Source organism: Cyprinus carpio, chromosome A1 (genome assembly GCF_018340385.1).
Source record: "Cyprinus carpio isolate SPL01 chromosome A1, ASM1834038v1, whole genome shotgun sequence".
Classification (NCBI taxonomy): Eukaryota; Metazoa; Chordata; class Actinopteri; order Cypriniformes; family Cyprinidae; genus Cyprinus; species Cyprinus carpio.
In genome coordinates, this window is record NC_056572.1 from 23,946,499 (window position 1) to 23,959,601 (window position 13,103).

At 36.3% G+C, this 13,103-nt stretch overlaps 1 long non-coding RNA gene across 1 annotated transcript; it reads left to right on the plus strand.

Moving 5' to 3' along the window:
* Positions 1-9,270: 9,270 nt before the first annotated feature.
* On the plus strand, positions 9,271-12,081 carry LOC122145332. Its single transcript, XR_006160277.1, has 4 exons — positions 9,271-9,349; positions 10,016-10,081; positions 10,554-10,671; positions 11,482-12,081. It is a non-coding gene; the product is annotated as an uncharacterized LOC122145332 (long non-coding RNA).
* The last annotated feature ends 1,022 nt before the right edge of the window (positions 12,082-13,103 follow it).

Here is a 13,103-nt window from a genome sequence, read left to right on the forward strand (position 1 = left end):
ACATGTCCGAGAGAAAAAAAAAAAACACAGAATCACTGAGTAGTCCACAGTGCATCCAAGGCACGTAACAACACATCACCTCTCCAGCTAAGTATGGGTTTTCTTTGGCTGCTATATTCTTCTGGACGCCAGGAGTACAGATAATTAAGTCACAAGATGCTGGAGTTTAAGTGAGTTCAGCTTCTTTTTATAACCTTAGGGAAAAGACAACTATCAAATGCAGTTGCAGATGTAATCAGTGTGGGGAGATCATAATAAAGCAGCATGTCAACAAGGGTGGCAGCTACCACCCTAAAAATGAGCTTTGCAACCCCAGATGAGCAAGGATTTTTCTGAAAGTCAGAGAATGTACAGATCATGCACACACAGAAACAAAAAAATATGCAAAAAACAATGCTGTCCTATTATTTATCAGTAAAGTAGAAACAGAAATATAGTGAAAATTTCTTTGTATTTCATTAAATTAAAATCTACAGCTTCACTGGTAAAGAGATGTTGCAGAGACTGGCAGAACTTTCAAAAGCAGTCGCATTTTCACAAATGCCTTCAAATTAATGTCATCTTACTGTGCTTCTATCTGTATCTGATTTTAAGGGTTAATGAACTGAGAATAAATTCCCTTGATATTTTGACATATTAGGTCATTGTACTATAAAAACAGAGCAGACAGTGACCATGGAGGGAGGAGCCAGGGAGGAGACGACAGAGGGAGGAGACAGGAGGAACCCGGAGCAGGAGAAGCCAGGCGGGACCCAGGCCACAGCCATGATGGCGGCCCATGGTGGAGCCGATGGAGGCAGGAGCCATGGTGGAGGAAGGGCTGACGACTCCAGGGGGCCAACCGATGGCGGCAGAGCTGTTGAGCCAGGGCGAAACTAAATTTTTGCTGCAAAAAGCAAAAATGACAGATTTAACTTTTTAATGCTGATAACCTAAGCTTGGCAAATCATTTAATGTACGCCTACTTAACATTTTGCCACAATCAATCTGTGAAAATCTTCTTAATTAAAATAAATAATCAAAAGTCTATTGGTTAAAAATAAACAAAGGAAAAAGAAGATTTGTTTGTTTGTTTGTTTGTTTGTTTAACATTTGTTTAGCCATTTAATTGAGTTCACCCTTTGACATCATCACAGACACAGTCATATCCTAAACAAAATGAATAGAGGAGGGAAACATTCTGGGGTGCAGAAAAAAAAGGAAAAAAAGCATTTAACTGAGGAAAGCTCAACTAGTCACATTTCGCCTGAAATGGCCATTTTGAATTCAGAATAGGTAATTTGTGTGATTCATGCATGCAATGAGTTTTTGAAGACTCTTCATAATTCAGTAGAAAACAGTTTTGCACTTTGACAAAAAACATTTTTTCAAATTTTACATTAGTGATTTTATAATGTCTAAATATATATCCAAAAGCAAAACGTGAAAATAACTGTATTGGAAATCAAATGAGATCCACAGAGAGTTGGATCTCCATGCAACCTCTGTGTGACTCTCCACTGGATATGAATGGTTTCCACTCTGATGTTTGTTGTAAGCAGTGAAAAGGTGGTTTAAGAAGTTTTGTTTTCTCTCCCAAATTTCCCAAAGGCTTTAGCCGCATATTCTCATCACTTCAAACACATTCTAACAGCCTTTGACTAGATTAAACTCTGGTGATGAAATATGCATAGCCTGAAATGCTATTAACATTCTATGGATTCCTTGTCAGCATGTAAGAGGCTGTTCTGAATAAAATAGTATTTACTGCACATGATATAAATCAACCAAATTCTAAATACACATTCACACCAAAAGCACAAGTTCACTTGCACTATATGTAGATTAAAGTGCTGCATTGCTTGAACAATAAAGTATAAAGTAGTCCTCTTACCATAACCCTGCACAATCATAAACATGCACAACAATTGACAGTATTTTTGATAAAATAAGTGCACAGCAGACATTTTTTTTTCTTGCCTTTTTCAGAGCCTATGGCTGTCACAGAGAGAGGCGTGATATCTCATGACACCTATTTCAGTAATATCTACCAGGTAGTAGGGACATTTTATATGTAGTATTCAAACAGAGAGCACACTGACAGCACCTTTAAGCTTAAAATGAAAATGAAACACTTAAAATAATACAGAAATTAAGGACAGATAATCAGCCATTTGCATTGTCCTCCCTTTCTTAGATGTGATAAACTGCTATCATAATGGTTCATTGTACGGGTATTAGTAATTTTGTCAACACTTTGCTAAATCATCTGTTTCCTGTTGACTGTCACACAAATTATGCATATATAAATGTAAATAGCTTCACTATTTTTAGTCCTCTTCCCTGATTTAGTCCATTCTGTTGCTGACAGTGGCATACCTTGACTGACCTGCTGTATTCCCACAGACTCTCCGGCTAATGCACATAGTATCTGAAATAACAACCCCACTTCAAGCACTGAGTGGAGTTCATCACTGTGTAGATGGAAGAGAAGAGTTCTGTAGGGCCTGTGTGAGTCCCAGAGCTGTGTTAGAAATTCACAGCCAAAATAAGGTGTGTTGTGCTTTTGACATGGTTTTCCCATCACAAAAAATCGACAAGTAATCTCCAGTCAATCAATGAAATGAGAAGCTGCATGTTTGTAAGAAAAAAATCCATCAATAAATGATGTATTTGTTTATTACAAACATGCATCTTTTTGCTTCACAAGATGTTAATTGATGGACTGAAGTCATGTGGATTACTTATAGATTATTGTGTTTTTATCAGATGTTAAAACTTAATGAATCTGCGAGGGGAATCTTTTGCCTTTTTGTGAATTTTGCTATTGCGTGGATTCCTATTGGAATGATATTGGCTGGGAAGATTAGCAGAACAACAGTAATATGTGACACACCTTCAGCCACCTACCTTGCCTCATCCTCCATCTTTTTCCTCTTCCTTCTCCTTTGCCTCCTCTGAGGGCTCCTCAAAGTTAGATCAAATTTTCTCAAGTTGCTTTCTCTCAATGACTCAACTCTGAGGCACATAAAATGTCCTGGGTGAGAGGGTGGTCTTTGCCATTTCATGAGATTGTGAACTATCCTAGGATTCAACCAACTGTGGAGAAGTGTGTCTGATTGTAGGGAAAAAAGTATTGCTCTCTTTGTGGCTTCTAGATAAAAGTTTCAGAGAAATTGATGTATGTATTTATTGTTTAATCATAGTTCGAAAAGAAAAAGATATATACTATATATATACTTGTAAAAATATTGTTGTACTTCATAAAATTACAGTTGAACCACTGATGTCACATGGACTATTTTAATGATGTCCTTACTACCTTTAGGCCTTAATCGTGGTAATTCCCTTGCTGTCTATGGAGGGTCAGAAAGCTCTCGGATTTCATCAAAAATATCTTAATTTGTGTTCCGAGGATGAACGAAGGTCTTACAGATTTGGAACGACATGTGGGTGAGTGATTAATGACAGAATTTTTATTTTTAGGTGAATTAACCCTTTAAGATGCATAAGATGCAGGCTGTTTCATGAAACTGTTGGGGAGAGAATATCTATTCTATTACCTGATGGTAAGTGATACCTCAAAGGCATAATTAATCTTATTAAATAATTAATAGTCCCCCTGGAGTAAAAAGAATATTTAGTGCATTTCAAAAATACTGCCAATTTATTCTCCTAGAGATTGTTAATATACTGTAGGTGATTTATTGCCACATGATATGCTGTTCATGTACCTCTTTGTACTGTATATTTTAAGCAACTGGATTCCAAATTTTGTATGATGTTTTGATGTTCAACTTCAGTCAGTGTCATCTTTTATGACAGGAGAAGTTAGACAATGCTTTATTATTAAGTAATGAATGCACTTGTGATTGCTGTTGACAATTGCATGTGAAAGAGTAATGCAATTTGTGTCAAGTTCCAGCAGACTGAAATCCATTTTTGCTTTTACTTTTGCTTATGCAATGAAAATAAAAACTTAAGCAGATTTAACACTCTCGCACTCTAATCATTTAACTCATTGAATTTCTCTCTATTAAATAAAAATGTTAAAATATGTTGTTGTTTTTTTTAACAGCAGTTTTAAATTATTCTATATATACCACTATTCATTTATTATTATTTCTGAAGCAGCCTGAAATCTGCCAGTTTTGATATTGATAGTGTTGTGTACTGTTGTTAAATTGGATAATCTGAATTTGCCATAAATAGAATTTTATTGAATTGATGGCATTGTGATGTGTGATTAAAAATATTTTAACTCATTCTTTTAACTCATTTCATCATCTGTGAATTTGGTGGTGCTCACCATAGGCAATTTAGTGATAATTTTGTTTTTTTGTTTTTGTTGTTTTTTGCACCAATCTCTTTAGCATCCTGGGATATATATTGCTGTGGCATTTCTTCATGAACAGATTGCGCCTTTTAGTGTTGTGTGAAAAAGGGAAACATCTTGGCTCATGTTGGCGTCGGTGCAAGAAACAATAGCTTTTGTCAGTTCGCTGAAACAAGATAAGCAACCAACTGTGCCCTCTGAGGCTTCAAAAACAAAACAGTAAGCGAGGAAATCAGATAGGTGAGAGATTGCAGGTGGTTGTTTGTTGTGGATAATTCTGCTAATGATAAGAAATCCACGCAGTTGCCTTAACTTTGAGGTGAAGCTTTAAACAATGAATCACTGTGCTCTTAGTGTCCTGTCATGCTGGAATGGAGTCTAAAAGGGATTTAGAAACAAATACTTCTGGAAGACCAATAAGTGCTGGTGCTTTGCCACTAGGGGACAAGAGCATCAAAATTGACCATCTTTCAGCAGCCTTTTACCTTGGAGTCGTTGCAGCAATCCAAATCTGTCAAGGCAATTTACGGCTCCGGCCTGATCACCAGCATCTGCCGCCCAACTCATTATGGCTCCCACCTGTAGCTCAATTAATCTCAACTCCACCTCCATCCAGATCAGCTGAGCTTCGGGAGAAAAGAGGAGCAGGTTGTGGCAGAAGCACTGGGGGCTGTAATTGAAAGTTTTGAGATCTTTCATGCCATAATGTGATTTCACATGATAGGCTTCCAGTGGAAATCCAGCTGACATTCCTTGAAATGGCTTAAAACTCTTAGCACTAAATCGTCCAGACACACCTGGCAGCCTTATTAATTTAGCATTTTCCATATAGTTCCCTTTTTATTTACTGATAATAAAGATAGAGGGGTCTGTGAAAGCTGCATTTATTTATTGCTATGAAGCAGCATTTGACAATTTGGCTAACAGTGACTCCATATGGTAATGTAGTTTAGCTGTATGGTCTTTCCATTTGTCTGACTCTGTATCTCTTCTCAGTGCAGTACTGGTTGAAATGGGGTGAGCTGTGTATTTGATAGCGCATACAAGCATGTGCAGCTACTCACAGCCGTGGGCTAAAAGGTCTGTTATTTCTCTTGGGAAACTTTATAACGTATTCTCTCAGGTCTACATCAAGCTTTGGGACATTCTTACTGAAGATGCCATATTGATTTACTCAGATGTGATAAAACAGAGGTGAGTTTGGTGGCATCATTGGCTTCCCTTTATTAATAATAAAAAAAAGAATTAAAAAAATACATATTATTTACATTTTACATACAAATGTACATTTTAGATACATAAGATTTGATCTTTGAGTACCAAGGTTCTATCTTGCCCTCATGTTGTTTTATTTTCAAAACTGCTAATTTAACTAATGTGTCAATACATTATATTCTCTCCTTTTTTATTTGTAATAATAATAAGAATAATGAGAGTACCATGGTACATGCATAGAACCCGGATGCACTGTGCCTTGTTTACAAGCAGAGGAAGATGCACAATGTACATAAAACATGTCTGAAAATTTAGACAGCAAGGATGACTTACCATTTTTTTGCCCAGCCTTACTTATTCAGACCAGAATATTCAGAAGATGAACTAGGAGAGATGGACGTTCTACATCAGAACGCTGGTCCTACATCAGCAGCACCACATGCATGTGTCTTTGGGCCAGATTTTCTTTTTTTCATTTTTGAATAAAGTCGTTGTTTTTGTTTTCTTTTGTTCACAAAAGTTATTGTTGTACTTCATAAAATTACAGTTGAACCACTGATGTCACATGGATTATTTTAATGATGTCCTTACTACCTTTCTAGGCCTTAATCATGGTAATTCCCTTGCTGTCTATGGAGGGTCAGAAAGCTCTCGGATTTCATCAAAAATATCTTAATTTGTGTTCCGAGGATGAACGAAGGTCTTACAGGTTTGGAACGAAATGTGGGTGTGATTAATGACAGAATTTTATTTTTTAGGTGAATTAACCCTTTAAGATACATAAGATGCAGGCTGTTTCATGAAACTGTTGGGCAGAGGAAGGCGATACCTATTCTATTGCCTGATGGTAAGTGATACCTCAAAGGCATTATTAATCTTATTAAATAATTAATAGTCCCCCTGGAGTAAAAAGAATATTTAGTGCATTTCAAAAATACTGCCAATTTATTCTCCTAGAGATTGTTAATATACTGTAGGTGATTTATTGCCACAGGATATGCTGTTCATGTACCTCTTTGTCAAGATGTGGCCATAAACTTTAAACATGGTGGAAGGGACAATGATTGCTGCTGTCAATGCTATTCTTTATTAATTTTTTTCCACAACAACTACATCACTTTGTCTTGTTGCTAAAGTAGTGTATTTACAGGCTATATATGAACAATCATTTGAAGCATATTGAATGTTTTATAAACATGTATTTGACTGAAATTACAGAATCTAGTGCGGTAAATGTTTTTCCAACCAGTGGGATGCTACATTTTGTTCTTTCCAACAAAAAAGCACTTGAATGCAACAAGCTTGTAATCACGACTTCATAAGTGGGAAATATGAAATTTCTGATAGTATGTGAAGGCATCATAAGACATTTTTAGTGGTTACTGGGTGATCTATTGTAAATTTAACAGCAGTTCTGTTTGAGTCATCAACAATTTTGGTCCATTTTCCTGGAAGAGAAAGCTGTTTATCAGCTTAAGAGTACACTAGCATAGATCAGGAATCTCCAACCCTGCTCCTGGAGAGCTACCATCCTGCAGACTTCAGTTCCAACCCTGCTCTAACACACCTGTCTGTAATTATCAAGTATCCCTGAACACCTTGATTAGCTGCTTCAGGTGTGTTTGATTGGGGTTGGAGCTGAAATCTGCAGGACAGTAGCTCTCCAGGAGCAGGGTTGCAGACCACTGATGTAGATGATTTCAAACAGACATCGACACAAAATTCCAATTTTAATTTTATCTTTAATATTATTTATCGCTCAATTTCATTAATATTATACCAGCAATTTTCTAGACTGCAGAACAGTAGTCGCCCCAACATAGCCAACAAATTAGAAGGCTGGAGTGTATTGGTCTCTGCATGGGAGCCCAAAAGAGCTTATTCTGTAATAAATCCTGCAATGTTGACAGTGACAGAAAGGATCTGATAAACAATACATAACAACCACAGCAGATATCTGGATTGCTCTAGAGAGGATTACAGTGTAGCATCTGCTGAAATTATGCATCCATGTGGGAAAGTTATATGCCTGCACTGTGAATGTCAGCAGAAAGAAATATGCAGAATGTTTTTAAGGTGGAAAATAAACACATTATTACAGCATAGCTTAAATATATTTTCTTTTAAAACCACAGATGAAAAAAATGTGCGTTTTCTGGGAAAATATGCTATCAACATTTAGCCTGCTTCTTTGTTTGGCCTATCAAGTTTATCAACCATATTCAGCCTGGTTTAGATTGAAGATTTCGTATTCATTAATTTTTAAATGTGAAAATGTAAGGACAAATAAGGACTCAAAGGACATCAAATCTTAAGGAGTCATAAATGTTTAACAGGAATCTTAACTTTCCTCTTGTGCAATTAAACTGATGCCTCTGCACATGGTTCAGACAAATTTACAAATAATTTTATTACATTGACATAAATGGTATCTTGTGCTTTGAAAATGTTTGCCATCACATGAGTCCAAACAGCTGGAAAAAAAAATAACTAAATAAATTAAAAATTCACACTAATCCACAAGTAAACCATATGACCTCAGTTAACATCTTGTGAAGTGAAAAGCTGAGTGTTTGTAAGAAACAAATCCATCATTAAATTGTTTTTTTAACTTCAAGCCATTGCTGCCAACTGTTTCGAATGTCCCAATTTTTATTTTATAGCACTCAACAATCAGAGTGCTATTTTTAATAAATGATGCCACATATTTAAAACCTTCATCTCCATCTTGGGTTAACTGATGTGGCTGCATAATAAATGCCTCATCTTTATCTTTTGAAATATTTACATTTTCAATGTAAGATGTGTTCCATCCCCACAACCACATGTGATTTTTAACAAGGTATGTCACACAAAGTAAGTGCAAATACAGCAGAGGTGCAGCCTGCTCTTCCTATTTACTCCCACTAGACATTGCTGAGCATCCATCCTATATGCTCCATCTTAATGTTTTAGTTGTTGTGAAGCTGCCTGCTCTCTATTTTTACTGATGAATTTTCTAGTCTATTGGTCTCTAGTTACTCATCAGTTTTTCAGAAGTGAGTTAGACTCCGGGTGAGTTTCAAAATAAATGTGCTTTCCTCCTAAGTAAAATATATTTTCTACATATAAACTACATATATAATTTATAATAATGCTAAACATACATTATTATCTAGTATAATATAAATATGGTTTTATATAATACATAAAATGTATATATTCTAATGTATATTGAATGTAAATATAATATTCTCAGAAAATTGTTAGTAGAGTCATACTTTGTATTATTTTATTTTATTACTTTATTCAGAAACATTTTACTTTTTTGGAAAAACGTGATGGTGTTTTTATTCATGTGTCACATTTATATAGTCTAGAAATATGATGGCAAGGTAATTCTTTTTTTTTTTTTTTTTTTAGCAGTTTTGCATTTTGTTTCCATTAAAATGACATAAAAAATTGTTGCATTTGATAAACATAAGAGGTTTAACCTTGTTTGAAGTTTTCATTTAGACCCATTCAATAGCAGAAAATTAAATTGGGGTTCTAATGACAGATGCCAGTATACTCTAAAAACGGCTGGGTTATTTTTTAACCCAAAATGCTGGGCTGAGTCTGTTGGGTCATTTTGTTGGGTTATTTTATTACTTTTTAAACACTTTTGGGTAGTTTCAATTTACCATGTGTTGAGTCAAAACCTGCTGGGTTGTAACGCTGGGTTGTTTTTCAGGCCAGCGCTGGGTTATTTTTAACGCGCCTTGAAGATGTTTAAATCGCTCCCCAACTGTCATTTTGGAAGAACAACGGGGCAAAGCCACTGGTTTCAACTGTTTTAAGGTAAGTTTATTTAATGTTTTCATTAATAATTATTTGAAATTGGCAGAATTATAACTTTATTTGCGGAAACAATACTGTTAAACTTCTACAGGCCAACATTAGTTTGTTAAATGATGACAGTTTTACCTCAGACGGCCATTCTACGTGTAACGTTACTCGCATAATCGTGTTGAGGTATCTGAGACGACAGATTAAATACAGTTTTATATAAGTATCAGACAGCGACGGAAGGCTGAAATATGTGAATATCTGTGAAAATAGAGGAAAAAGAGTCGTTTCTGACACTGAAAAGCGAATTTAACATTTAAGTGAGTCAAAATAAGTCAATACGGCTTTCTGCTATAATGTAAACGCCTGCAGTTGTCCATATCGACATGTAAATCATACAAATTACGTACAATGTCGCTGGACCGCAGGTCTAAAAGAACCGACGATCCGGTTCAAATAAACCGGTTCATCAATTCTCGGACAAAGTGATTCCCCGAAAAGAAACCGACGTCTCAGGGCCTCGATACATTTCAAAGTGCGCGCACGCACAGCGAGTGACGTAGGCCGCGTTAGTGAGGTGATGTTTGATGCCTGTGTGGTTTATAAAGTCTTTTTACATACGTAAATAAAGGTTTTTGGTAAGTCATAATTCAAAAATGTTGTTTTTTTTCTTGTCAGAAGAGCACATGGATACATTTGTGAGAGAAAAACTCGTCGAATGCAGTCTTATCGAGACGTCTAACGGTAAGTTCATGTTTATTATACATTTTACATACATAATTGTTTGTCTGTGATAATCAACTAACACTCTTGCGTAAATTAAACGCACATATAATTCTGTTTCGTGCTGTAGTTAAAGCTGCACTTTGTAACTTTGTGTTCAGAATGTACATAATTTTATAATGAGCGAATACATTATATACCCAATTTTTCCAGATTGTGTTTGTTGACTATGCAGTGTGATCTCACATATCTGTGCCAGTGACTGTGATTGTGTGTTTCGATACAGCCCAGCATATTAATATAAACTGTGATTATACTGACTGTAACATCCTATTGATTACACAGTTTGAAAGCCAATCACTATAGCATATTCAGCTTCTGTAGACCTACTCATAGGTGAATTTAACTCATAATCATGATGAACTTCACACAGTTTTATTGAACTGAATCACCGCTATTAAAAATCTGTATTTTGTTTACTTTATTTTTATAGGTTGGAACAAACGTGGAATTCCTTAACCGAGCAGAGTCCACAAAACCCCCATCCATTTGTCATGGCAATTTGAAAATGCCAGCAGATCTATCAGACATTGATCATAATCAATGGACAGGTAAGGATATTCTGGACAATTTCCAAAAGGAATTGCAAATTGTATATTTAATTGCATTTTTCCACATGTGGACGCATAAATTGTGACATAGACCAAACGCAATTGAAAAGCATTTGAATTTCAGATGCCTTACACAGAAACCTGTCAATCCGTGTCAGGGGTGGGACTATACTATGGGACATGTTTGTATTGGGAGATATTTTGTAGTTTTTACCCCAAATCTCTCACTGTTTGCACTCTGATGCACGTCAGCAAAACAACCTTGCAGTTCTAGTCTTATTTGCCTATTTGCAACTTACCCTATATTATGTTCCTCAGGTGAAAAGCATTTGGTTAATGGTGAATATTGACCAATAGTACCATTGTGGCTCCCACCATTAGCAGGGGAGTGTAGCTGCATTTTGGTTTTAAAATGACTAAAAAGATTATTTATTGTGTAAGGTGCCAAGGATATAGGGAGACCCGGGTTGCACTGTCTGTTCTTTAACACGCATCTCTCGGAGTGGCGGCTGCCTTTAGTAGTGCCTTTACCTCCATTGTCCAAAGCATTTGGCACAATTGTCTTTGAGTGATGTCACCTCCCAATACAAACACGCCCCATAGTATGGTCCCACCCCTGACACAGATTGACAGGTTTCCATGTGAGGCATTGGAAATTCAGATGCTAAAGTTATTGCAATTCCATTTCAGTTTTGGCATGTTACATGTGCGACACAGTGAAAAAGCAGACGTGGTAATTAATAGCACCCGATGTACTTGTTCTTATGATGCATCTAAGCTAACATTAGTCTGTTTCATTCTTATTCCGAGGTCACCGTAGCCACCCCAGATCCAGTCTGTATCCAGATCAGATGGTGGAGAGATGACCTCTACAGCCCTGAAAGACAGCGGAGACCAGGACAACTAGATGAGCCCCAGAGACAGATCCCCTGTAAAGACCTTGTCTCCTAGACGGACATCGGCACAAGTCATCGGGAACCAGATGAGTCCACTGCACAATCTGACTCTGCTGCAGCCTGGAATTGAACCGCTGGTTTGGTCTGGCCAGAGGAGAACTTGCCCCCCAACTGAGCCTGATTTCTCCCAAGGTTTTTTCTCAATTCTATCACCGATGGAGTTTTGGTTCCTTGCCGCTGTTGCCTCTGGCTTGCTTAGCTGGGGACACTTAATATCCAGCGATATCGTCTACTTGAATGCACAGCTGGACGATAAATCACTGAATCAATGATGAACTGACTTTAACTGAAAATTGAGTATTTACTGTTGTCCTTTTGCATTATTACACACTATTTTCCTATTTAATACTGTAAAGCTGCTTTGACACTGTATTTTTCACTGTGCATTCGTGAAAACGCAAAAAGTAATGCAAGATTTGCAATTGTGTTTTGATTATGTCACAATTTGTCACGTGGAAAAACGCAATTGAAAATATAATTTGCAATTCCTTTTGAAAATTGTCCTTCCATAGACAGGCTCTATAGCAGAGTTCACTGCTCTCAGCTGTAGATCTTTGCTTCAAAGCTTTCTAAGTGTTTTGACAATAGTTCACCCAAAAATTAAAATTCTGTCAGTAATTATTCACCCTGGTCTGAAAGCTCTCGGGTTTCATCGAAAATATCTTAACTTGTGTTCTGTAGATGAACGAAGGTCTTAAGGGTTTGTAACGACATGAGGGTGAGCAATAAATGAAAGTATTTTCATTTTTGGGTGACCTATACCTGTACTACCCTAAGCAGTGTACATCTACCTAGGAGTCTTTATATATACTTGATATAAATTTTACGACATCTTTAAATGATTTTGCATTCTCTGTCTTTTTAAATTTTAATTGTCAATGTAATTTCACTGTGTATTTAAATAGTTAAACATGTCAAAATATAATAATTAAACAGCTAGACACAGGTCATTCAGAACTAATTTTCTTATTTATTGCAGCTGTATTTCTGTGATTTTTGCATTTGTTGAAAACAAAAGAAAAAAGAAAATTGTATGTCGTTTGTCATTGGTACAAATTTTGACACATTTGTGAATGTCAGATGGCATTAAAAATAACTTTTTAACAGTCTAAATAACCTGTATTCTTCATTATTTATTAATCCATGATTGTCTTGTTAAGCATAGAGAGAAAATTATGAGAATAACCCAGCAAGAATAACCCAGAACCACAAAAATGCAAACACACAAATGGTAAAAATGACTATATCTTGGGTTTTCTCAACAACCCAGCCTGCTGGGTTAAAATGTGTAAACCAGCATGCTGGGTTACTTTAACCCAGCACGTGTTCTGTCCAATATTTACCCAGCGCTGGGTTGCCAATTGGGTTATTTTTAACCCAGCCATTTTTAGAGTGTAGATTTTCATAACTAACAGCCATCAGATCAGGTTTATGGAATCTGGGATAACACAGCAGCTGTCACAGGTATCTAGCAGA